The following is a 25,829-nucleotide window of genomic DNA, read 5'->3' on the forward strand; positions in this document are numbered from 1 at the left end:
TCCAGAGAAAGATGGTGGTTATTTATATTCATCTCTTTTTATCTATTATATGGGAAAAAAATTCAGATCAACAAGTATCACAAAGTTTTTCAGAACCCACACTTACAGCCTGGGTAGGATCAGCTACTACTATAGATTTCCAACTCTGTTCAACAAGGCAAATCAAAACTTTGAAGCAGCAGACCAAGCTCCAGAGCTCAATGCACAGGGGGTGGCAACTATAGGAGGGCAAGACAGGATCAGAGGCCTAAGGACAGAAAATGGATGAAAATCATCTCCTTAGAGGAGAGACTCACACTGTAAATGTCAAACTGAAAGAGTGCTGAGACACAGTGGTTCTGTGCACTGGCTGCTAAAGAATCCACAGGTAGAGATTTGGCAATGCAGGAGCATGGATCAGAATCTCAAGAAAATACTATTCTGGGGAATAGGAATTGGAAAGGTTTTTTTCTAGGATTAGGGGTGAAGAGGAAGAAGGAAGCAAGTATTGGAAATTAAAGAGTCTAGGGGCACCTTGAGTGGCTCAGTGGTTGGTCATCTGCCTTTGGCCTAGGGTGTGATCCTGGGGTCCTGGGATCGAGTTCTGCATCAGGCTCCCTGCAAGGAGCCTGTTCTCCCTTTGCCTATGTCTCTGTTTCTCTGTGTCTCGCATGAATAAATAAATAAAATCTTAAAAAATACAGGATCTATTGAAATTTTAAAAATAATAGTAAAATCAGGAGACATAAAGTAACCCCTCTCCACCAAAATCAAGCACTATTGTTTTTCAAGACTGCAATGCAATGAACAGAGGAGAGGGCACCTGCAAACTAGAAATGGGGTCGGCCAAACGTATGCTTACCCCTGCCTACATATCCCATTATTGCTCATACAGAAAGAGAAGCCATTTCAAAATGAGCATGCACTGGCAAACAACATCCACAAAGGTATTATTAATAGAGAAAAAAATCTGAAGAGGTTAGCTGAAAAAAATTCTCCAATAAAGATAAAGCGGGTGAAAACCTAACAGCACAACCTGAAATAAACATTCTCACACAATCATTTGTAGAAGTATGACAAATCAGATTCAACTAAAACATATATATATATGACATCGAAGAAAAAGGTAAAATAGCCATGAGATGGAAAATAAAGAGATAAAAGACACGGATAAAAGATAGAAGACCAATCACATAACTAGAGAGTTTGAAGAAAAGCAAAGCAATGCAATGGCATATTTAAGTCTTTAAAGATGCCATCTAAGAAAACTTTCTAGAAAGAAAACGATGATGTTAGATATGCCAAGACTCCACTATAAACCTAAAGTATATAACCCAAGCTCATCGGTTCTAAGATATATCCTAGTAAAACTGTTAGATATTAAGGATACGGGGGAAAAAACATCCCCTGAGCCTCCAAGTAAAAAACAAAAACAAAACTAAGTTACTCCAAATAAAGAAAAATCAGGTTGGCATCAGACTTTTACACAGAAATATATAAAGACAATGGAGAGCAACATTTGAAAGAAACTTTATTATTGTTTAAGATTTTATTTATTCATGAGAGACACACACAGAGAGAGAGAGAGAGAGGCAGAGACACAAGCAGAGGGAGAAGCAGGCTCCATGCAGGGAGTCCGATGTGGGATTTGATCCCAGGTCCCGGGGCTGAAGGCAGCGCTAAACCGCTGAGCCACCTGAGCTGCCCTGAAAGAAACTTTAAAGACAAAGTGTGAGCCAGGACTCTTAATCCAGCTAGCCTCTTCAGACAAACAATGGGAATGTGCTAACACCTGGGGAACACGGTCCCCATGAACAATTCCTCAAGATCTGTGAGGGCACCAGCTTAATAATAAGCATTAAATATGTTTAATCACAGATTTAAAGTTAAAGGAAATGTGCGTGGTCCACATGGAAGAACAGGGCATATAGGTTATGTATTCTGCCCCTAGTAGAAATAATTCAATAAAAAGTAATTCAATAAAGGAAAAGTACACTAAGAGAAGTTAGATATGCTCACTGATTATCCAACAGGTGGAAGTCTTTTAAAACAAAGCATAGGTATCTAAATAAGGGAAAGAGGACTAACACACAAATTATTACCATAAATGTAACCAGTATCACAAAAAAAAACAAAAAACAAAAACAAACAACAAACCAATTCTTCCTAATAAACAAGGGTGCTCTGGAAAAAGAGGCAAAGAAAATAGAGCACAGAGAAAAAGAAAAGTAGTAAACACAGCTTGGTAGGATGAAGCTGGGACCAAACACATCATTTAAGTAATCTACACATTCATGATGCAAAGTAAAGATCAGTAGTTTATTACAGAAAGATCTTCTACTTCTCATTGATCATCCTGAATGCTTGGAATACTAGAGTCAGCTGGAGCCAATATCTTCCCACCAGCTGTACCCCATTTAGCTGTGGTGCCACTGTCATGGTAACCACTGATTTAGGCACTAGACCAGAAAACTCACTTCAAATTTCCTACGGGGCAATGGTTGGTAGGTGTTATTCATTTAGCTTTGCCTTGTCTCATCATTTTCAAAATCTGTCCCAGCACTAATTTTCATAACCAGCTGGAGTTTAGACTTCAAAGAGGACTCCCCTCCCTGCAAGACACAAACAGTCTCCACTTGGGGTTCCTCTAGCATTCTCTTACGCTGCTGCATTAATTACCACACAGCGATCCATACTCCCTTTTCTGCATCCTCAGGGGATCACGAGCTTGCAAAGAACTTGGGAGCTCTGTCTCCAGCCTGCAGTACACTTCTATATAATACTCTATGTAATAAGGTATATAGATGGGATCATATAGGACATATTCTATTTCATATAATATGAAATGGGCTTATTTTACCTACTTTAAAAATTCAGTCACCCAACAAAACCCTGTTACATACTAAATGCAAAAAACTGTTTAAAGCACATAAATCATGAAAGCTAGAAATAAAGGGTTGAGGAAATGTATACCACGAGGATACTTTTTGTGTTGAGCACCGGATGTTTTATGTAAGCAATGAATCACTAAATCCTACACTTGAAACTAACACTACAGTTTATGTTAACAATCTGGAATTGAAATAAAAACTTGGAATAAACAAAAGACACTAGTGACAGCAATTCTGAGAGCAAACAAGCTAGAATTCAGACCAAAAAGCACTAAATGTGACAAAGACCTTTTAGCTTTTGCAAGTATATGCTTGTATATAGTAAATACCATTATATACAATACATATACCTGTAAATAGTAAATACCAAATAGAAGCAAATCACTAATACGAGGGTCTTTAAAACACTTTTTCTCCCTTCCTTTGCCTTCATATCCAGGCTCCCAAGGATCCTACTCCCTCCAACCCCCAATAAATCAGGGTTCTCAGCTCCCTCCAACCCCCAATAAATCAGGGTTCTCAGCTCCCTCCAACCCCCAATAAATCAGGGTTCTCAGCTTTTATTGTGCATTGCCATCACCTGAGGAACTTCATTTACACTGATCCTGTGCTATGTCATCTAGAGATACCAAGCCAGTGTGGGAGACAGTTGAGCCCTGACAATGAGGCTTGCCAGGTATTTCCAATATGCTTAGCTGACTGAAAACCACTGAGAAAGATGCACAGTGATGGGAAAAGTAGCAAAACATTCTTTCTACATTAAGCATATTCACAATAGCAGGTAGGTCAAGTTTTAAACATCCCTAAGATAATATATAAATTTAATGCAGTCCCAGAAAACATACCAAAAAGTTTTCTGGGAGCTAGAATAGGTACTTCTAACATTCATATAAAATGAGAACATAGCTAGGAAACTCAAAAAAAAAAAAAAAAAAAAAAACCATTGAAAGGTTGCCTAGCCTTAGGATTTAAGACATTATCAAAACTCTAACTAAAATAGTGTGGTATTGGTGCATGTGTAGAATGACCAACAGAACAGAATAGGAAGTCCAAAAATGAACCTCAAAACGTAGAAATTCAGTGAGTGATAAATAAGGCATACCAAGTGGCTGGGGCGAAAAGGTGGGGTTGACAACAAATGTTCCTGAGACAACTGCTGAACATTAATTTTGGACTCAGACCTTATACCAAACAGATAGGAGATCCAAATATACTAGAATAAAACATGGGTTAATTTCTTTACAACCATGATGTGGAGAAGCCTTCTGTAACTCGGATTCAAAACCCAGTAGCAATAAAAAAAAAAAGGAATAAATTCACATAAAGGAAGTTCGCATTGCAAAATAATGTCAAAGAATGAATATAAATTTGGGAGAATACAACTGAAATGTGTTTATCAAGTAAAAGGCTAATTACTACAATAACTTACAATGAAAAAAATCTCACACTGATATAAAATGGGCAAAATACATTAATGGTTCACAGAAAAATTTCCAACAGAGGCCTTGGAAACTATGGAGAGATGTTCCAGCACACACTAAAAACCAAAGAGTAAACTGAGGCATCAAAGTCACAATCAAAGCCATCCCTTCTTTTCCCATTAAATGATTCGAGGCTCCTTGGGAAAATGGTGGCTTTCAGGTTTGGGGTGGTAAAAAAAATGATTAAGTAAACCCTAAATATTACATTCTAGAAAGCAGAAAGTGCTCAAAAACTACTGAGGGTATGCCAAGTGGGCATAGAAGTGGCTACTATTGGTCCAATCTGGGACAAGCAAAGGATCAGAAACATAATGAAAGTACTACATTATGGAACTGAATTTGAAAAAGAGATCTAATGAGTTCATAACGGTATTCAAGAGACAAAGAGGGAGAGAGAAGAACAAACAAGAAGGCTTCTGCTCTTCTTTCAGCAGAATGCCAGTCAATAAAAGTAAGGAAAAAGCAACACAGTAAACACCACCACTTACAAGTCCCCAAATAAGAAATGATTCAGGCAAGGATCATCAAGAAATGCTAAAATGAACCGACCCAATTTTAGGGGGTGTGTTAGTTTTCTACTGCTTTTTTGTAACATACTACCAAAAATTTAGGAGCTTAAAATAAGACAAATTTGTGAACTTACAGATGTGGGGGTTAGAAGCCTCAAAGTGGACTTGCTGTGCCAACATCATAGTATCAGCAGGTTTGGGTTCCTTTCTGGAAGCCATAGGCATGAATGTGGTTCCTCACCCTGTCCAGCTTCTAGAAGATGCCTGCATTGTTGGGCTTGTGGCCCTTTTTCTCCACCTTCAAAGCAAGCACATTTTACAACCCTGATCATTCTACCTTCAACACATGTCCCTCTGACTCTGTTAGCTATCCTCTACTTTCCAAGTCACTTGTGATTATATTGGACCCACCTAGATAACCCAGGCTAACTTTCCTATATTCAGGTCAGCTGGTTAACAATCTTTTTTTTTTTAATTTTTATTTATTTATGATAGAGAGAGAGAGAGAGAGAGAGAGGCAGAGACACAGGCAGAGGGAGAAGCAGGCTCCATGCACCGGGAGCCCGACGTGGGATTCGATCCCGGTCTCCAGGATCACGCCCTGGGCCAAAGGCAGGCGCCAAACCATTGCGCCACCCAGGGATCCCCTGATTCTATTGGACCCACCTAGATAACCCAGGCTAACTTCCCTATATTCTGGTCAGCTGGTTAACAACCTTAATTCCAACTGCTACCTTCATTCCCTTTACCTATCCTTTAACCTAACAAATTCACAAGTTCCATGGACATCTACAGGCTGTGGACATCTACAGGATGTGGGGATAGAGGTGATATTATCCTGTCTATCTTAGTAGGGCAGAAATTTTCATGGTCTCCAAGTTTTATACCCCAGATTATTCTTGATTCTTATAAAGGAATGAAAAGTACCTTTATAAGATAGAGTTCTAGCTTAATTAAGGGCTCAAATGTAGCTTCACCAATAATGGGATAAATGAGCCTCCAGGTATAAAGCAATAAGAATATTAACTCACTCATGTAATTTTTTGCCCAAAATATGTAATATTAATTAAAACAGGAAAGAAATCCACAAATTCAGGCTGAGACACACAGCCTATGACAAACAACTGGCCCAGATTCTTAAAAAAATCGCAATGGCATGAAAGAAAAAAGCAGCAAGTCAACTATTGGAGATTAAGAGAGCCCCAAGAGATGTGACAGGGGAATGCCGTGAGTTATCCTTGATTAGATCCTGAGTTGTAGGGGGAAATCAGCAAAAGAAATATTTCTAGAACAATTCGAGAATTTTAGATCTGGTCTGTTTAACCTGTACAATTACTTGATCCATGCGGAGCTTATCCATGACCGCGATGTTGTGGTCACATGAGACAATGTCCTTGCTCTGAAGAGACGACATTTTGGGTTGAGCCACCATGACGTCTTCTGTGTGCTTTCTGACAGCTTGGCAGGAAGAAAGGAGAGGTGGTGCGTAAGATGCGTGTGGGAGGGCACACAGAGCAAAGGAGCAAAAGTGAGTTTGACAAAAATTGTAACATTTAGTGAAACTAACTGAAAGGGGAACTTCATGGCCCAGATTTCTCACTTGTGCTTGTCATGTGCATGGTCTGTTTCACCCCAGGGCACCAACAACCACTTCATTTGTCTTGAATATTTGGCCCAACATGCCAAATAATGAACCCTCAATCTTCTGAAAAGCTACAACTTTTCCACCTACGTGTGCGGAATTGTGTGCCTCTTGCCAGATTTCCCAACTTGGCTTAAATGCTTCACAAGTGAGACTTGAATCATCCGGCTACTGTGAGCTTCCCTAGCCAGAAAACTTTCTCTCTTTGCTTCTTTCAAGACTCCATAGAACTTTTGCTTCCTTCATAAGCCGATGGTTAAGATGAACACAGTGAGAGAGCTTCTGTCTTTCACAGGTAAGGAAATGTCTTCATTTCTCCGCCCAGGTCAAGAAGTAATGGGCAATTTCTATCCTTATGGCAAAATTATCTCCTTTCAAATGGACAGGTTTGATGACTTGTTTGTTTGCAAACGATTCCATAACAGAAGAGATTCTTTTTTGACCTAAACAGCTTCTCACCACACTACAGACATTTTGCATGTTAGATATACATAAAGGAGATTTTTCTGAGTTGTATTTTCACACATTCTTTAGAATAGAAGCCTTTCAAACCCACGCCATCCTATTTTGAGGGTGTAACTATGATTTCTAAACAGCAGACGTGTGGATAAGCAGAAGGGACCCACTATAGGAGCATGTCCCTTTACAAAGCCAGTATAAATGTTTCAAAAGCCATTCTAACATTTAGGGTTTTTTTTTTTTTTTTTTTTTTTCTCGCAGAAGTTTCCTTATGATTCCAGTATTGTATCACCTGATGAGCTACAGGGCTCCTTACTATTCCAGATGATACGCAACTGGGTTTGGAAGAACTCTTTATTAAAATGCCCTTAAGTCATAAAAACGTGCTTTGAAGTAGAACAGTAGGCAGCTGCTTCAGTAAGTTGAAGATCAAAGATGTTGGTATCCCCATGGCCAATGAGAATGAAAACTTGATTTTAGTGCAGAAGTGTTTCGGGAGAAGAAATGATTTCTTGCTGATGAAAAAAAAAGAAAAACTGGAAACAGAGCAAGAAAGCTGTGGACCTATCTTCCTTACTCTGCAGTTCATGGATTTCTCCAATAGCCTATCAGACCTTCTTTCAATTGGTCTTTTTAAATTTGAAACCTTTTCTTCAATTCTCTGTTTTTTTTTTCTCTCTTCTCAACAGCTGGCCCCTTATCTTTGCCCTTAAAAGAGAACATGCTAGCCTGCCCCCCTACAGACAAGCCCTCTGAGGCGGGGGTGTGCCATTTCTTATTCTCCATGGCCTTGTTCTGAGACTTGCCACCCGACATTAGATTATTTTTCTTCCTCATTATTTTCCCATTCATGTGAAAGCCAGTGACAGGACCACAGAACAAAAATGCTCACAGCGGCCACTGCAAGAAGCAGTGTGGTATCAAATTTTGAGACGGACTGTTACTAGCCATTTGCTTTGTGCTTCAGAGGTTACTGGCTAGTGAGTGAAATTGAGCCAGTTCAACATCTCTTGATCATGCACCTCCCGGGGTTTTCCTGAATTCTGCAGCAAAATGGTCAGTTCATTTTGGCACATACTGTTGAAGAAGGTAGAAGCGGGGTAGGGAAGCTGGACCGACAACAGCTAGTCCTACCAATGGATCAGATCTTGGTCCTAGCCCAGAGGACCTTCTGGGGTGACCTGAGAGGGAAAGCCTACGTCAAGCCAAGGCTCAGTCTTGAGGCTTCTTGTGAGGTTTCAGTTTCTGTTCAGTAATGTACTCGTCACACTATCTGGTATTTAATTCATATTCAAGATTGGTTACCAAACCAGGAGAGGTAGAGTTCAGATCTGAGGATAACCCACTTTGTATTCTCTCTCAGAACTAATGGAGGTTGTAGCCTAAGGAGCCATTCCTTTTGAAATTTTCAAGAATTCCCACAACTACACAAAGGTCATATGGGGATGCCCTGAAGAGCTCAGCAAAGCCCAAAGCCGGTATCACATGGCCCATCCCAAATGGATGGATGGATACGTGTGTGTATATCAGAACAAAGAACTCGGTAAGTATGGGACTGAACACATTTCTGCCCTCAAACCTCCCTATAAAATGAGAATGCAATCGAAGAATTTATGACTCTCTTCTAGGACTTAATTCTGCATGTAAACACTCCCACTAAACAGATAGATGACAGATATCAACACATAACATGAATCTCTATAGTAAGTAGACTTTTCCCTTTTTAAAGTAATTTTCCTCAAATGCTTTAAATTTTAAAAAGGGAATGGCATGGAGACAATGAAGTCACAGAGATACACACAGTCATATAAATATTTCCAACTGCATATTGATATACATATGGATGTCTTTTGATATGCTCTTATATATGATCTTCCATATTTAAAAGCTCATTTTCTCTGAGCATTCCCTCCTTCCTACCTCTACCCCAAATAAACAAATGTGTTGGAGGACAAAGAGTTCTCGCTGGAACATCCTTTCATAAAATAGGCTTCAGCTTTTAAGAATTTTATTATTTTTTATTCAAGTATAGTTAACATACAGTGTTACATTAATTTTAAGTGTACAATATAGTGATTCAACGATTCTACACACTACTCAGTGCTCATCATGGTAAGTGTACTCCTCTTAATCCTCTTCACTGATTTCTCTCCTATCCCCCTATCCTCTCTGGCAACCATGAATTTGTTTTCTATATTTAAGAGTCTGGGGTCTTTTTGGTTTTGTTTTTGAGAGAGAGAGAGAGAGAACAAGAGAGAGTGAGTGTGCATGTGAGCAGGTGGAGAGGGGCAGAGAGAGAATCTTAAGTAGGCTCCACACCCAGGGTAGAGCCTGACATGGGCCTCAATGCCACAACCCTGAGATCATGACCTGAGCTGAGATCTAGAGTCACCGCTCTATCAGCTGAGCCACCCAGGCATCCCGAGAGTCTGGCTGTTTCTCTCTTTTAAATTGTTCATTTGTTTTGTTCCTTAACTTCCACATGATTGAAATCATATGGTATTTGTCTTCCTCTGACTGACTTATTTCACTTAGCATCATACCCTCTAGATCCATTCGTGTTGTTGCAAATGGCAAGATTTCATTTCATTTCATGGCTGAATAATATGTTGAAGCAAACTGTGCCATCATGACTGAAGACTCTGTGAGTCTCAGTTTATTCTAAAGTGAACAGTTTGGATCAAAGTGGCAATCTGCTGGCAAACCTATTAATTCATGGGTCGACCTTCATTCTTCCTTGCCTCACTCTACCACTATTCTTTTTTAAAATTAATTAATTAATTAATTAATTAATTAATTATTTATGAGGCGGGAGGTGCTGAGGGGGAGAGAAACTCCAAGCAGACTCTGCACTGAGCACAGAGCCTGACGTGTGGCTCAATCTCACAACCCTGAGATCACAAAACCAAGAGTCTGATGCTTCATCAACTGTACTACCCAGGCACTCCTCCACCGTGATTACTTCTGTGTAATATAGCAGCAGCTCTATATTCAAGGGCTTAATCAGGGAAAGTGTTTTGAATATCTAGTTTAGAGAAAGGGTGATGTGAGCCTTTTAAACTAGTTGGAAACATTTAAATTTAGAATGCACTTTTTGGGGAGAGGAAATGAGAACACCTCATGATCATGAAATGATGCTTCCTTCTTTTGTTTTCAAGTGAGGCTGATAATGATAGTCATACATCCTGTTTCCATGAAGTCAGCCATAGGAATGAACAAGGCAATTAGGAATCATGTCAGTGTTGCTTCATCTTCATTTTAATAAAGAGACTATTATAAAAGCAGTTATAAGTTCACAGAAAAAGTGAGTAGAAAGTACAAAGGTTTTTCATTTACTCTCTCTCTCCTTCCATGCACAGCCTGTCCGACTATCACATCATTATCACTCAAAGTCCATAGTTTATACTACAGTCCACTCTTGAGATTGTGCATTCTGTGGCTTTTGACAAATATATAATGACATATATCCACCATTGTAGTATCATACAGAACTGCTTCATTGCCATAAAAATACTCTGTGCTATGTCCATTCACCCCTCTTTCCCAGCAACCCCTGGCAACCACTGGTCATTTTATTGTCTCCATAGTTATATCCTTTCCAGAATGTCATACAGTTGGCAGCACACAGTTTGTGACCCTTTCATATTCACTTACTTTACTGAGCAATATGCATTTACATTTCCTCCCTGTCTTTTCATACCTTGATAGCTTACTTCCTTATAGAGCTAAATAATATTCTATTGCATTGATGTGTAACCTATTGACCTAACAAAGCACATCTTGTTGTGTCCAAGTTTTGGCAATTTTGAATAAAGCTTCTATAAACATTTTAGTATAGGTTTTTGTGTGGAGGTTAAGTTTTCAACTTTTTGTGGAAATACCAAGGAAATGACTGATGGATTAAATGGTATGTTTACCTTTGTAAGAAACTGTCAAATTATCTTCCAGAGTAGCCATCCTATGTTGCACTCCCACCAATATAAATATGAGTTTCTGTTGCTGTACATTGTCACCAGCCTTTGGTGGTGTCAATATTTCTAATGTTTTGAATTTTAACCATTTTAATAGATACATCATGGTATCTCATTATTGTTTTAATTTCTAATTCCCAAGTAACAGCATAATGAGCATCTTTTCATTTACTCTTTCCCATTTATGTATTACTGTTGGTGAGGCGTCTGCTCAGATCTTCTGCTTACATTTATTATTTTTTTAAGATTTTATTTATTTATTTGAGAGACATAGAACATAAGCAGGGGGTGGGGCAGGAGAGGGAGAGAGGAAGAAGTAGACTCCCCATGGAGCAGGGAGTCTGATGCAGTGCTCTATCCCAGGACCCTAGAATCACAACCTGAGTCCAAGACAGATGCTTAACGAAGTCAACTTCTGCTCACTTTTAAATGGGACTCTGAACTTTCTTACTATTCAGCAGTAAGAGTTTTTTGTATATTTTGCATAACAGTCTTTTATTAAATGTTTTTTAAAAAAATATTTTCTATTCTTTGTCTCATCTTTTCATTCTCCTAACTACTGCTTCATTTTAAAGTTTTTCTTCTTCATCCTCCATTTGACCGTGGGTACCAGAAAGAATGCTTAAACATGGATAATGCCAGTTCACTGGAGTAATTTCCCCTGAACACCACATGAAGGTCTCAACCATCTATTGGTTGGTCATTGAGTAACCCTAAAACATTTTACTTGCATAGTCTATTGGTCAAAAAGTTCTTTGTGCAACTTATTAAACTCTTCCTGGAAGGAATGAAGGGAGTAGATAACATTTTTCCATCTGACAGATGGGAACTTGGATATTCAGATGTTAAAGAGATCTCCTGACCTTGACTTACTAAGTGAGCAACCACACTGATTATCAGCTACTTTCCTTCACTGGATTATTTAAGTTTGTGAAGTTTTCTGGTATGCATAAATTATAGTCACTTCAGTGAGTAGCTACATCTGTATACACCACGATTAGGCAGTCCTCTGTATCACTTTGTAAGATGCTTTCACTCCACAGAATTAAAGAAAAAATGAGAAACAAAAAAAATCATCCTGATGAGAAAGGATGCAGGGCAGCCCAGGTGGCTCAGCGGTTTAGCGCCGCCTTCGGTCCAGGGCCTGATCCTGGAGACCCGGGGTCGGATCCCACGTCGGGCTCCCTGCATGGAGCCTGCTTCTCTCTCTCTGTGTCTCTCATGAGTAAATAAATAAAATCTTAAAAAAAGAGCGAGAGAGAAAGGATTCAATGTGTACATGAAATAAGAAAGCTATTTTTGAAATACTGGTCTGCTTCTTCCTTAGCAGCCTTATTGATGTTTAACTGCTATACCAAAAAAAAAAAAAAAACAAAAAACAAACAAACAAACCCTGCACACTTAACATACACAATTAATTTGGACATATGCCTATACCTGTGATATCATCATCAAATAATATTTATTATTAAGCTAATATGTTTATAATAAACATATCCATCACCCCCAAAGTTTCCTCATATCTCCCTCACCCTGTTTTGTCTTTTTAATGATATGGATTAGTAACCAAAGAAAAAAATACAATGTGTTATGACGTGTTATGGTTTAACAGGTCCAGCATTTAATTGTTCTGTAAAAAGATATTGGTTAATTCTTATCTCAGACACAAAACTCTCTGACCTCCCAATTCTGTCCATCAGACACTAAATGTGTGAACCGATTTTTTTCAGAGGAAAGGGGTAGAACATAATTACACCTATGTCTCAAAAACATGTATTGCACGTATTTGTGAGTTTCCTTTTCAATCACATACACCACACACACACACCTCCTATGCACACATACCCTACCAACACACACACACACACACACACACACACACATGTTCTCATACTTTGAAAAGAGAAAAGAACTCTTTGTCCTATATAGTTTTCTTTTTTTCCCCCTGTGCTTTGAAACCGCGAGTTCTCCCACCTCAGAAGAGCAGACTGTCCTTTTTCTCCCTGCTTAGGAAAGGGAAAAAAAACTCTTTTTTTCTGGCTGAGCTGAGAAGTGGCAAAAGACTACTTAGCATGTTCTCTTCTACCAGTGTCCAATTGCTCAGTTTGAGTGTATTTTACAGTGGTAGAAGTGTAATCTGAACTTAGACATTGTTATGAGCTGAATGTGGGTTTCCCCTGCAAATTCATATGTTGAAGCTCCAGCTCCCAGGGTGGCTGTATTTGGAAAAGCTATCTCTAAGGAAGTAATTAAGGTTAATTAATGAACTCATAAGCGTTTTTCTTTCTCTCTCTTTCTCCCCCTCCCTTGTCTGCCTCCTAGTCTCCCCCTCTCCCACCATGCACACATACTGAGAAAAGGCCATGGTGAGGACAGAGTGAGAATGTGGCCATCCACAAGCCAGGAAGAGAGCCCTCACCTGGCATCAAATTGGCCAGAAACTTGATCTTGGACTTTCAGCCTCCAAAACTTTGAGAAAATAAATTTGTGCCATTTAAGCCATCCAAACTGTGCTGGGTTTTTTTTTTTTTATCACAGTCTGATCTGACTAGTGGCCTTATTCTACTAAGCTACCGCCACATAATGAATCATTCTATAACTTGGTGTCTTAAAATGATAGCAATAATCTTCTTATGATTTCTGTGGATCAGAAACTCTCAAAGGGTTACATTGGGCAGTTCTGCCATGGTAGCTGTTCTTGTGGTTATAGCCAAATTCCAACTGGAACTAGGAGCTGAGGTCTGGCATCCCCCTCTCCTTGAGTAGGCTCAGGGCCTTCCCCATGGGGTTTTTCTGCACAGGCTGTTGGATTCCCTAACAGAATGAAACCTCAGGGTTGTCAGATTGCTTCCATGTTGCATGAAACTTTCAAGAATTAGTATTCAGGAAAACAAGGCAGAAGTGCCACTGTCTTCTATGACCCAACCTCAGAAATCATTGCTTTACTTTCATCCATTCTATTGGTCATAAGTAAGTCACAACCTAATGCATTTGAAGGAGAGGGTAGTTAGGCTCCACCTCTCTATGGTTTTAGAAGACCATGTGCAAGGAGAGCTATTCTGTGGCTACTTTAAAAATATAATTTACCACAGAAATGTTTGGTTTCAAGGACTATAATTTTCCCGTAATAATTTTATGATGCTAAAATGAAAATCCTTCCCCTCCTTCAGGAATTAAAATATGGAGTTGAGAAACAAAGAGATGAGTCATTATGAGTTATTTAGAATGAGTGAACCATGCCCCACTCTATTTTGTTAAGAGACCTAGAGTCACAGAAATCATGTTCAAACAGATACCTTTAAACTAACTCTCTTACCCAAGGTCTTTGGGGAGGGTTTGGGGTCTACTCGGTCCAGTGGAAAGAGGACTCTTCTTATAAAGTGTGAACTACAGAGCCCTGAGCATCAGCTCAGGGGATCTGACCCAGGACTGAGCAATGAGACACTCTGGTTGGACCCCAAATCTCTTCCCAGAGCAGAGGCAGAACCAAGGAGGGGTAGTGGTGGTGGTGTGAGAGAGACATGGGTACCAGGATGTCAACAAAATGGCAGCACTGTGTGGGATGGAACAGCGTGCAAAGTGCTATGCAAGATACTAAGAAACCGCATTCTACAGCAGCATCATTTAGCAAAGAAAGAAAAGAGAAAATTCTGCTTACTGGCAAGAGAGCCTTAGTTGTTCAGACTGGAGGAAAAATCAGAAAACCATAGGAGATGACCCAAAGGCTCTATCTTATTCATCTTTTCTGTCTGGAAAGGAATTATCTCCTAGAATGTAGTCTCTGGGGACACAATTTTTCTCCTCTTATCCCTGGAAGAAGCTTGCTAGAAAAGAGATCCTGTATGTTTCATATTCACAGTACCTTGCCCCAGTCCTGAACGTATGAAAAAGTAAAGAATGAAAGAAAAATCACTCAAAAAAATCTAGACTTAGTTCACAAAGAAAGAACAGATACTGCTCGAGGCTCCCGATGCCAGTGTTATCAAGACACTGAAATGTTAATTGCAGGTCCTGATACTCCCTCTGTCAACTGTTTCCCCAATCCAGGTCACAGGGTGAGAGGGCTGGCTACCAATTAAAAGTAAATCGAGATGATATTAGCTCACATACTGTTTTGAAAGGCAGAAAGGTGTTCTAGAAATGTATATTTTTTATTATTTATTTTATTATTATTTTTTAAAGATTTTATTTATTTATTCATGAGACAGAGAGATAGAGAGAAAGAGAGAGAAAGAGAGAGAGAGAGAGAGAGAGACAGAGGCAGAGACACAGACAGAGGGAGAAACAGGCTCCATGCAGGGAGCCCGATGTGGGACTCAATCCCGGGACTCCAGGATCACGCCCTGGGCCGAAGGCAGGCGCTAAATTCCTGAGCCACCCAGGGATCCCCTAGAAATGTATATTTTAAAACTGAATCTGACTGGACTGTGGAAAATCAACATGGCTGGGATCCACTGGTGTAAGATGTGTTTAATTGAGTTGGCTTGCCAGTGCCCATTCCCTCTTTTGTGTAACTAGTGGTAGCATCTTTTTTTTTTTTTTTTCCTTCTGAATGATGAATCTTCCTGAGCAACAACATACTGTGGAGGACTAACCTTAGCTCAGAGCACACTGAGGTTCAAGTGTTCAGGGAACTAGGAAACATGTTTTATAGTGTTGTCACTTCCTTTCACTTTCTTTCCCAATTTCAAGAAGGTATTCTACTGTTTGCGACAGATTAGCATGAAATCTTCCGAACCTGATTTTTCTCCCTATGCATAAACTGGTAACTGAAACCATGAGGGGTGCACATTCATGAAGAGGAATAGGCACTGAAGCCTTGGAGAATAAGTTCTAATTTTTATTAAATATTTGGAAGAGTGTATGGGGAAAATCTATCTAGTGATGTATTTTTCTTCCAAGTTTAGCATATTCCATCTTGATAATCTTTCATCACTGAAATTCATGCCAAACATTTCATTCTTGGGGCACCTGGGTGGCTCAGTCAGTTAAGCATCCAACTCCTAATTTCAGCTCAGGTCATAATCTCCAGGTCGAGCCCTGCATAGGACTCCATGCTCAGTGGGCAGTCTGCATGAAGAAGATTCTCTCTCTCCTTCTGCCCCTCCCTCTGCTCACTCACATTCTCTTTCTATATATAATAAATAAATCTTAACAAAAAACAACAAAAAACCCCCTCTCATTCTTATCCCCAACTACCTCTGCAACACAAAGTGGTCCAAGGAAACACTGCCGATCTAAGTGTGCATGATCAGAAGAATGAAGAATGTCCTTTCTCCATTTTGGGAAGATTTTCCACTCAGCTACTCAGCTTTGGGAGAAAGAAAGAAAACATCATGGATTCAGTGGATTCCATCTCAGTGCTCAGTGGAGGGGTAACCGATCTAGCCTAATTACTGTGCATACCATAAAAGTCACTGCCTCTCCAATGCCTTCCTGCCAATTAACCCACAGCACAGTTTGATCATCCAATGGCAGGAATTTCCTGTGAAGTGTTATCTTCAGAATTACTTCCCCTAGAAGAGTCACATCCCTGGAATGTTTTTTCATCCTGTTTCAACAACCCACAGATTTTGGAGTAGAATTCAAAGCCAAATTAATGGGAAGGCACGCTGGGTATCCACTGAGGATGTAGATCGAGAAGGGGAACTGAAATATCACTGGAATAAATTGGCTAAATGTAAATTGGTTTAACTCCTCACTGGTGTCAACCCGTCTGGGTTGAGTACTTTTGTGAATCTCACATGAGCTTGCTGTCAGCTGAGTTCAAAAATCAATAATGCATGTTGTTTTGCTTACCAAAAATAAGTGATTTAGTCTAATTATCTAAATGTCAAATCCCTTAATTTGCCTCCCAAGATATTGTCTCATCTAGAAAATTGCAAGAAAAAAAATTGAGAGAACTATAGAAAATGGGGAAATATATTTTGGGTTCTTTTTTCTTTCTTCTTCTTCTTCTTCTTTTTTTTTTTTTTTTTTTTTTTGGACTTGTTTTTCTTTTGGTCACTTTTCTGTGAAGCCAGTGAAATCAGTTGAGTGATTGTTTTTTATATACAGTTTTTGTTAATGGAAAAAAATCAGTTTCTCCTACCTTCCCTAAAACAAGGAGGCACAACTATTTAAAGGAAATATGATATAAGAAGTGTCAATTTATTAATCTCTCCAGAGGAAGCCCAAGTCTTATGTCAACCTTGAGACAACAAGATCCATTTGATGAGCTTTGCAGCATCTTTATTGTAGGAGGCAATCCATAAATGGAAAGTATTTAAAAGCAGTGTTGACCTTGAATGGCCACTTACTAGGTATGTTTTTTTATTAAATAATCTGCTCCTTTAGTTCTAGTGAATCATGCTTTTGACTGTACCTGCCCCTCCTCCCAACACTTTACTAGTAACTTCTATAGGCTTATAGATTGATTTCCTTGCTTTTATTCTAGGACATTTTTTGTTGTTTGGCTAACCTCCAATTCATCATCAATTATGAATCCTTTCTGTCATTTATAATCCACTGAGAAATATCATGAAAATTTTACATCAAGTTAACTTGGTTTCATTCAGTCATTTGAAAGCTAACCATAGTTTTTAAGGACTGACTTACTCAGGGACCAGGTTAAGAACCCTATACATTTATATAATATACATTTTATCCTCACGGTCACCTTCTAAAAGAGATCCTGCACCCATTCAGGACAAGAAACTGAGGCCAAAACACCCTGCATTCATTCATTCTTTCTCTTTTTTTTCTTTTTTCTTTCTTGATTTGCCTTTTTCACAGTAAGAAGTAAAGCTAGGATTTGACCCCCACTGTGTCAACTTTTGATGTCAAAATCCAAGCTCTAAGCCCCTGCACTGTTATTCATATCTTACCATTTATTGACCAAGTGAGAGGACTGTGCTTTGCACTGTGCATTTTGCATTCACTCCAGAAGGACTTGCCAAGATTCACAGCAGCTACATAACTTTTTTTGTGGTCTCACAACCCATGAGTGGCAATGCTAGAAGTCCAATGAGTGCTCAGGCTGTGTTAGACACTACACTATGATCTTTATGATTATATTACATCAACATTCAACATCTTTTATTATTGCTATTATCCATCTTTCTATGTTTCCCAATTCACAGATGGGAAAATGGAGTTGTAGGGAAGTTACGTGACTTGCTCATGGTCACCATAGTAAGAAGTGAAATTAGGATAGGAATCTGAATCTAGACCATTTGTATCCAGAGGTCATACTCAAATGCTGTCAAGTATAAAGAAAAAATTCTTGAAAAGACTCATCTTTATAAGAGTAGCTTTAGGTTCACAGCAAAAATGAGAGGAAGGTATGGAGATTTCCAACAGACCCCCCATCTGTACACATGCATAGCCTTCTACACATAGAACACCCCTCTTCCCCATCACAGCTGAATATCCATGATGAATGATGAACCTACAGTGACACATTACAATCACCTCAAAGTCTGGAGTCTACATTAGGGTTCACTTTCACTGTACATCCTTTGGGTTTGGATAAATGCATAAGGATAAGCAACCACCATTAGAGTTTCATACAGATAGTATTTTTGCTGCTCTAAAACCCCTCCATATTCTATTCATCTATCCCCTATCTCTATCTCCTGTAAAGAAAATTTAAAGTATAAAAAATGTACTTTAAGCCATCACAAATCTACAAACAACTATGTTAACACATTGACCTATTTGGTGTATTTGCCTTGTTTCCTAGAAAATTCTGCTTTTTCTATTTAAAAATATTTGTGAATATTTGTGAATATTTATGAATATTTTCTTATGGTATATTCTAAAATACTTGTGAATATTTTCTTATGGTATATTTTAGAAAACATGATTTCTAATGGGTATATTTCCAGCCTATTACAGATCTTAATTTTTAAATCATTAGGTTATTATTGGACATGTCTCTCTATTTCTCCTAATGAATAATGCTGAAATATTCTTGAACATGAAGATTTATATTCAAGAATACAGTCTTTAATTGCATACATACTGCCTGATTATTTTCTTAGCATAAATCCACAGAAATGGAAACACAAGGTCAATTGTACATCTTTAAGGCTCTTATTATATATTAACATAATTATTTTCAGGAAAAGAAAACCAAGTCACACTCCCTTCAACCATTTAAGTGCTTGTATGCTTGCCAGACCTTTCCTAGGATTGTTATATCAAAATTTCCAATTATGAAAAAAATTCATCTTGCAATTGTTTTTTTTTTTATTTTTTACCGAGTGTGAAAAAAGTTATCCAAATGTTCATTTGTTTGATTTCTAAGTTGATTAATTTAGTCCAGTGTTTACTGAGGGAGGGGAAAGAGGTGGTGAGACGTGTGGAGGAGAAAAAACAAGTGGAGAAGAGGTACCAAGATAGGAGAAGGCAAGACTTGACAACATATGAGAACAATTACAGACTTTTAAGTATGGAAATGACAGCATGAGAATTCTATTTTCCTAAGATTATTATGGAGACCAGGTGCAGAAAAAATTTGCAAAAACTGGAAGAGAATGCATGGGGAACCATCAGGGTACAAAGTTACTTAGAAGCTAGCTCAGTAAGAGACACAAGAAGACAGGAGTCAAGATAAACCAAAACTAAGGTGGTAGCCATCAAAGTGGAGATGAGGAGCTGGGTTCAAGGACATTTAGGACATGGAATCAACAGGGCTTGGATGCTTCTTGGATGTAGAAGAGAAGGAGAAATCTGAGGTGACTGCCACATTTCTGGTCACAGTTGATTGGTGGTATCTCTGTGGGTTAAGGTTGAGAAGAGAATTGGGACAACCCATGAAGACACCCAGGAGCCACTCAGTTGTCTAGATTTATCATTTGGCAGAGAAGTGGGAGTTAGGACATGGAAGGCTCGAAAGTTCTAGGTGGGACCTGCGGTGCTAAGTCTCTGTATTATCACTGATAGTGTGGAAAATAATGCTGAACTCATGGGACCATGGAAAAGATCAAGGGAATTAACATTTATAAAGTGTTCAGTTTAGTGCCTGGAGCTTAGTAAATAATAAATAATGAGAGCAGCCTTGTTGTTATTAAAAAGAGGGTAGGAATGGTCATCAATGTGTTACTCTTACAATGAAGAAAGAGAAGCCCTAAAATGCATCGGGTTAATATTGCAGTGGGAGGAATCTAGGTGACCTTACAAAGAGCAGTTTCTATGAGGAAATAATTGTGTGGAGAGTTGAAGGCTGTTATGAGAGTGTCAAAAGGGGCACTGCAAGCAAGAGATGGATGAGCCTGAATATCGGATCATAAATAGAAAAATAAGTAACAATGTTTAGTCTCCGGAGGAGTCAGAATAGTAGCCCCTCAAGATTGTTCATGCTCCGATCCTTGTGACCTGTGAATATGTCATCTTGTGTGGCAAATGAGATTTTACAGATAGGATTAAGTTAAGGAACCTAAGTGGGAAGGTTATCTTAGATCATGGGGTGAATGCCATATAATCACAAGGGTCCCTAGAAGAAGGGGGTAGAAGGTTCAGAGTCAGAGCAGATGGGACGACAGAAGCAGAGATGAGACTGATGCAGCCAGAAGCTAAGGAATGTGAGCAGCCCGCCTTCTGCAGTCTCCAGGAGGGACAGAGCTTTGTGGGCCCTTCAGTTCAAGTCCCATAAGGTCCATTGCAGACCTCTGACCTGCACAACTGTAAGAAAAATATGTGGGTTGTAGTAATGAGTTACAGCAGCCATAGGAAACTGATAGAGTCCCTTAAGAGCATGGTGGAGGGTGGGGGTGGTGAGATCTAGGGTCCATGTAAAGAGATCCAACTTGGCTTGGACAGGTGCCTGAACTGCCCATATATGGTAAACAGTTGCCTGGATGACCACCAAGTGGCTGATCACCATAGCTGTGACTGGAATCTAGAACTATCCTTGATGTGCCATAGATGCTCAACTAATATGTACTAAATAAATTAATATTTCAGAGCATTTTCAGGTTTTTTTTTAATTGCACTCTGACCTCACTTCTATCTTCCCAACCTCCTCAGCTGCTCAAACAAAAGCTCCAAATTTTATCTCTTAATTTTAATTTTTATTTAAAGATTTTACTTATTTATTTGAGAGAGACAGAGACAGAGGACGAGAGAGCAGGGAGAGAGGTAGAGGGAGAGGGAAGATCCACGTGGAGCCCATGTGGGGCTCAATTTCACAGCCCCGACATCCAGAAATCAAGTCTGAGGCTCAACCCACTGAGCCCCCAGGCATCTCAGAAGCTCCAAATTTTAAAGGCTGCCCTATCTGCTCTCAAAATTGTTTTCATCTCCTGTGTTTTGCCCAGTGTTATTCAAAAGTGGACACGTCACCTGAAAGTTGATGGTGCGAGCTAAAACTTGACGAATCTCCGTTCATCCCTGTGGAAGAGCTATTTCAGACTAACCTTCTCTCATTTCTATCTTCCTTAAATGAAATGCCGATCTGAACAATTCAATCTCCGTTGAGATGAATTAGAAATTAGAAGCTTTCTCTGCAGGTTTAAGCAGCTCCGGGATTTGTCATTACGCTTTTACCAATTTCTTTAGAGGGAGCGAACGATAAAGATGAAAAGCAATAACCTTGCAAAGTACATATTTTGAGCTGGATTTGAAAGGGCGCAACAAGCTCCTGCTCACAAAGAAAAATCTTTGTGGCTGAGGTTCTGGGCTCCCGTGTGTTCATCTCTTGCTCCCACTGACATGCTTTGAAAGCAACAACCGCATCACTTAATTCAGCATTCAGAGAAACCAGTGTTACCCTTGCAGTCCACCGTGAGAAAGCCAAAATATGTGTGAGCTTTCCTCCAGGAGTACCGGAAGGGCCCAGAATTCCTGTCATCGTCAGCATCCACCTTTCCTTTCTTGAGACTGATGATTTCAATCTAGTCATGTGATTTGCTTCCTTTCCCCTACCAACCTGGACACCTGTCTCACCAACCAAAAGAGTGCTGTTTGAAGCTGCTTGATCTCTCACTAACTGTGGTTTCACATCATCTTTTCTCCCCCAAGCCTTTTATCCTGGGTTTTAGAAGATTATATTTTTTAAATACAATTCGTCCACCCCGGTCTCCTTTCTACTTCTCCTGACATTCTTTACCTTCCTTTGTTTCTAACTGCTTCCAGTCCATGAGAATAAGAATCTGACACTAATCCTGACTAGCAATCCAAGCCAATATTTGGAAGAGAGTATAGAGAGTGTTCTGGGAGATACAGAGGAAGAGAAGAGCAGATAGGTGGGTAGGTAGACAGGTAGACAGAGAAATGGAAAATTATTTTAAATATTATTATCAGATAGCAAAAATTGCACCTGTGAGTGACTCCTTCACCGGCCCACTTCCTCCACCACTCAGGATTGCACAGATTCCCATGGCAACTCTCCTTAATTGTTACTATGCCAGGGTAGCAATTATCACATCCACAAAGGAAGAGTGGTCATTTTCTCAGTAGGGAAAGAAAAGAACCACAGTCTATGGAGGATCCAAGGAAGATGAATCATTTATACTCTTCTCATCTAAGTACATCCTGAAGCATTCCCTAGCACTTCTTCAAAACCTGTTCCTTGTAAGTTTGCTCATTAGGGGAGGAGAACGAACCCTTTCAGGCCACCGAGGCACCCTGCAACAATACCTAATCTACCATGAGTCTACGTAAGTAGGGCTCACCCTGTTGGCTTTTACTGGTTGTCTGCAAATGGACAGAAGCAGAGCAGAGCAGGTCAATTTACAGTCCTGTGGACAGTAATGAGGGAGGGGCTTGAAGGTACAGTTGTGCGCATGTGCGCACACCCACCCACCCACACATATTCTCCACCAACCTTAGAAGATTCTTCAGTGATGATTCTTTGGCTCAGGTATATAGATAAAAGCTCTATTCATACGAGCTTCAGAATTTCCTGCCGTCAACCATGACTAATGTTTGCAAATAAACCTTGGTTACTTTGTGTTTGAAAACGATGGTTAGTACCACAAAAGAATCCATAAAACAAAACAGACTAGAGCCTTCCCACAGTATATTTTTCAAATGCTTCAGATGATAAGGCTGGGCTACAAACAAGCAGTAATTTGTGTGCAGTAGTCTCTCCTCTGCCTTCATTATCACATTGGAACAGAAAAAAAATGCCTACTGGGTATCAGTGAGATTCACAGCTCATATGCCTCCAAAGCATCCTCCTGTCTACTCTAGGGTGGAAGATTCTTTATCACTTGACAGATACTAATCTTTGGAGCCCCTACGAGGAGCCAGGCACAATCCTAGTGCTAATGAAGACTGCAGTGGGTGGAACAGCCACACTCTCGTGCTCACCGAACTCACATTCTGACGATGGGCAGTAGCCAACCAATGAATAAGTATATCCTATGACAGCTGATGCTAGGTGTTGCAAAAGCAAGCAAGCCAGCCAGCCAGCCGGACAAAGAGGATAGATACTAATAGGAGTGAGGTTTATTGTATGGGGGGTGGTCAAAAGAAGGCCTCTCTGAGGAGGTGACATTTGACATTTGGGGAGAATTTAAAAGAAATGGCTTTTCAGTATTGCTAAATGCTCTCAGATCCCCACACTGCTTTCAATAAATCTGGAGATGAAATAAACATCTGCCAGATGAAAGAAGAAAGAAGGTAAAGGCAGAAAACCTGACTGATAAATCCACACCGCTCCAATTCAGGGACTAATTTATGTTTCCTAAGCATGTTCAGAAAAAAGTGAAAGAGAGATCCCCACAGTGAGACCCTGTGATGAATCACCAGTAGCTAATTGTTGCCGAGCATCCCCCTCAGGAATGACATATCATTTGAAATCTGGGTGGATTTCAGGAGAGAAATGTTATTGCATTTAAACAATACCATTAGCCAATCTGATTTCACTTACTGGTATGCACTTTGTTACAGCTCTCTGGTCTAAAGATGAATTGCCCGATGGTTCTATTGTCAAAATGACAGCATGAAAAGAGAAGCATGTGGGTTGTAATAATAATGTGGTACATGTGTAGAAGGTCAGAGAAGCAACAGATTAACATTCCAGGGAAAGATTTCCCCTGGGACATCTCTTGAAAGTATCAAAGGCCAAAGATCAGGACACTGATAATGTGTCTGGCATTGGTGGTGAAATTGTTGTATGTATTTAGCTCTGTGGAGGACAGAGATGTGTTCTTTTCAATTAGTTGATGAAATCTCCCTTGAACAATGAAGAAGCCAAGCACAGAAACGGCTTCCATGCAGCTGGATGAATGGAAATGAGGTTGTGTGAAAATATGAGTTGCTTATTTCAGATTAATGAAATAAATGTGAACATGTTCCCTCGAGAAAATGACTACATACCTCCCCACCCTGGAGATTGAAGGCTGCCATATATAGTACAGCCCTTCTTCATTGCATTTTAAACCAAATTCTCAAGCCTGCAACCTTTCTGCAAAGTGAACCTGGGATTATTGGGTGGGGGAGTATCTGGGGTCCCATCTCGCTGCTGGCAATGTGGAGCTCCGGGGACAGAGGGCCCTGTAAGCCTCTTCAGGCATATGGATCTGGGTTCGAAACCACATTCCAGAATCTACTGCTGGGTAAAAAAAATCAGAGTCATTTTCCTTAGTTAGACACATACAGACCAAACCTTTGTAGGCAGATTTTAAAAGCAATGTTGACGGAGTGTTTAATAAAGTCACGATGAATGGGAGCCCTTGCTAAATGTCATGGTCTCTCTGTCGTTTCTTTGACGTTTCTGCTGCCTCACCTCCCCTGGTAGATAAATACCAGGTGACTTCCCACACATTGAGAGGGAATGGCCACTTTTGTTCTGTTGCAAAGACAAGCACCCCTTAACTTCAGGAAGATACTTTGTTTGGTATTACACTCAGGAGTTTACTATAAAAAATAAAGACATGACAAAAAATAAGGAGACATTGAAATTGTCACAATAACCATTTGGGAGGAGCGTGCACGATGGTTAGAGTGGTCACTGGATCCTGGGCATGGGTTTAAATTCTCACTCACTCTGCTACTACTAGCTGGATAACCCCCAGCAAGTTACTTGACCTCTCTGGGTCTTACCTCTTTACCTGCAAACTATGGGCATACAATAGTACCCACGTCATTAGGACTGATGGAGATTTAACTAATCTGCAAAAAAGCTTAAAACATCCATGTTACTCTTCACAATTCTCAATTATTTCAACCGTCTTAACCGTAATTCCATCCATGGAAGTGTTTTAAGGACATTTAAAAATGTTTTTCCGATGGAAACTTTAATGGTAATTCATGCTTTTATTACTAATGTGGGCGGTTGTTGGTGTTATTATCTCTTTGCCATAAGGTTTTATTTTATTAGAGAAACAGGAGTGCCTGAAATTACAATAAAGTAGGCCTACGCTGAGCTGGCTCAACTTCAAATCATTTCGAGAAAGCAGGGTTGTCCTCATCACAGAAGATCCCTGGGCACTGTCAGAGTAGCCCTCTGAGGCGGACAGAGCCTCTGCCTCCCCCCCAAGGAGGCACAGCTCACAACACCATTCTCGAGTCCCACACCTTTAGCACAAACCTAGAAGACCCGGGTGGACCACCCTATCAAAACAGGTTATGACTCCAAAAAGAAAAAATTCCGTGAAGATACTGTATCTTGATGTGGCAAGTACAAATCTCCTCTCAAGAAAAACTTGTGGCCTCTCTTATGACTTGGGGGTAAGCCAATGTGTGGGTAAGGTGTTCAAAACCAACGGACAGAGCTCCTCATCATTGTGAGGTGCCCGGACAATGGTGTCACCTCCTCTTCTTGAGCCCTTGACGATTATCACTTGATAGCCTCTGAATCAACAATGAAATGAAAATGGAAGAGATTTTCTGACCTGGACCTTTCGAGGCTGCTGTAGAGGGCTTACAATGATTACCTGGGGAAGACGTGGGCCGATGGGCTCTAA

General features: G+C 39.8%; 1 long non-coding RNA gene across 5 annotated transcripts in view; it reads left to right on the forward strand.

Annotated features, from left to right (window-relative positions):
* LOC112650297 (uncharacterized) overlaps positions 1-25,829 on the forward strand; it is a 104,395-nt gene that overhangs the window by 43,263 nt on the left and 35,303 nt on the right. For 4 of the 5 annotated variants that reach the window (XR_007413932.1, XR_007413931.1, XR_003130087.3 and 1 more), the window contains 3 exons: positions 6,319-6,388; positions 6,497-6,797; positions 8,325-8,504. This is a non-coding gene — a long non-coding RNA (uncharacterized LOC112650297). The remainder of the gene's footprint in view (positions 1-6,318; positions 6,389-6,496; positions 6,798-8,324; positions 8,505-25,829) is intronic. The other variant, XR_007413930.1, reaches the window with a different exon arrangement.

The sequence above is a fragment of the Canis lupus genome, chromosome 11 (assembly GCF_003254725.2).
Source record: "Canis lupus dingo isolate Sandy chromosome 11, ASM325472v2, whole genome shotgun sequence".
Classification (NCBI taxonomy): domain Eukaryota; kingdom Metazoa; phylum Chordata; class Mammalia; order Carnivora; family Canidae; genus Canis; species Canis lupus.